The sequence below is a fragment of the Austrofundulus limnaeus genome, unplaced genomic scaffold, assembly GCF_001266775.1.
Source record: "Austrofundulus limnaeus strain Quisiro unplaced genomic scaffold, Austrofundulus_limnaeus-1.0 Scaffold131, whole genome shotgun sequence".
In the NCBI taxonomy this organism is placed as follows: domain Eukaryota; kingdom Metazoa; phylum Chordata; class Actinopteri; order Cyprinodontiformes; family Rivulidae; genus Austrofundulus; species Austrofundulus limnaeus.
Genome location: NW_013952533.1, coordinates 1,108,178 through 1,110,225, shown reverse-complemented (window position 1 = coordinate 1,110,225; position 2,048 = coordinate 1,108,178).

The following is a 2,048-nucleotide window of genomic DNA, read 5'->3' as shown; positions in this document are numbered from 1 at the left end:
GCTTGCTTTCCTGTTTCTGTAGAAAACACATTTTGTACCAACATTTGTAATGTACTCAAAACTTTATTTGATACACACACAATGAACTTTAATGAAATATAATAAAGAAAAACCCTTTCAGTGGGTATGTTTTGGACACAGCCTAAAAGAAAGGCCCCCTCACCCATTACTTACTGAAATATTCAGATATGTAATTTTCACTCTTCTTTCTGAAATAAAAGGGTGTCCTGTGTTTTTTGACTAGTTCATCAAATCTCTGTCACCGTCATGCATATTTAAATTCTTTAAACTTGTAAATTAGATGCTCCGGTATCTAAATACATGATTGAAACTTAATGGTTAAACGTGTTTCATGCAGTACCTGGAGTTCTAGATGGAATCATAAAAAACTTTCTTTAAGTTTTCAATTAATGGACTGACACAACAATAAATGTCAGAGTATTACTGGTGAATTATCAGGTCTAATTAACATTACACATGTACTGTCAGGTGTGGTTGTGAAGGTAAAACATCATGTTTAAGGCATCTGCTTCAGGCTTTGCACACAGGAGGAGTTAGAGAGAAGCTGGTCAAAGAAAACACGTTGGCACATTTTATACAACTCAGTGGTTCCCAACCCTGGTCCTCAAGTACCCCTATCCAGCATGTTTTAATTGTTTCCCTGCTATTCTTCAGAGGATTGTAAATCACTCATTCATTCAAACCAGGCGTGTCAAATCAGGGAAGCAAATCACTACTTTAAATGCTGACCTCTGAGCTTGATGAGACATTTTCAAAATATAATATTGACTTAGTTTTATGTATTGCCTCTGGAAGCCATTGACTCTTTGCCATTTATTTGTAAATAATAAATCAGAAAACATGTGTTAAAGCAGAGTTTCTCAAACCTGGTCTTCAAGTACTCCTTTCCTGCATGTTTAGGTGTTTCCCTGAACTAGATAAATCATTTATAAGACTACTGTTACATTTTTTTAAAAGTAGAAAACATACAGTAATTACTGTACCTTTTTATAGGTGGTAACTTTGCAGCAACTGCTGGAAGACTAGTTAGTGAAAAAAAATAATTCCTGAAAAATTGTGAAAAACAGGTGTTTGTTATCATGGAGCCATGTATTTTGAGTGTCATGGTCTAATTATTTATACCTGTTTCCCCTTGACACTGTCCATCACTCTTATCTTTCTGATAGCTCCGGACGACTCCACAATGGACTGAACTCTAACAGACTCTTTGGGTGGGAGTTTTGTGATAGGCTGGACAGTATATTTGGCAATCTGTGACTGGTTGTAAACTGTCACATGGTGTTGACGTGATGTATATTATTGGCTGAATTCTGCTGACGCGTTCAGTCGCAAGCATGCAGAACTTCCTGATTCAGTTCTGTTTGTTTGTTGCTCATAATTAAACCATATTTGATTATCATGTACGCAGACTTTTCTGGTATTATTCCAACGTGTTTCTGCTTTTGCGACCACAGAATTTTGGCGTTGTCGAAATGGGGCTTCAAGGACCGGAGGACGGCCCGCAGCRGCCGATTGTTTTGTCTCGAACATTTCACCGGAACGTGGAGGCTGGACAAGCTGACCTGTTTTTTGTCTGCTGATCGTCTCCGGGTTTTGTGAATCTGTTATGCCTCGACCGCTGTGGGTAGTCTTTTGGGACGGGAGCTGAAAAGAACCTGTCGACAGAAACACGGTGAGCTAATATTTTCATTAGCACCTTATGCTAAAGAGCTACRGCTAATTTTTCGGCCCACACACATTGAAATTATAATTTTTAGACGCTGGTCTGGTTTTTCTGAGGCTGAAATGACGCTAGCTGAGTGTAGGTGTGGGAACGACTCATTCCACATCCAGTTTAAAAAGCAGGGAGCTCAGTTTTCTGTTTTTTTATGTAGCCTGGATGACTGGATGCTGTGTTGTCTATGGTGAGCGTAGGCAGGTTAAAACAAATGTTTAAACTGCTGAGGGAAAATGTTGTTTTTCCGTCTTGTTTCTATTTGAGGAGACATTTTCGTAAGCTAGGAGTCATTCCACTTGACCGCGGTCCC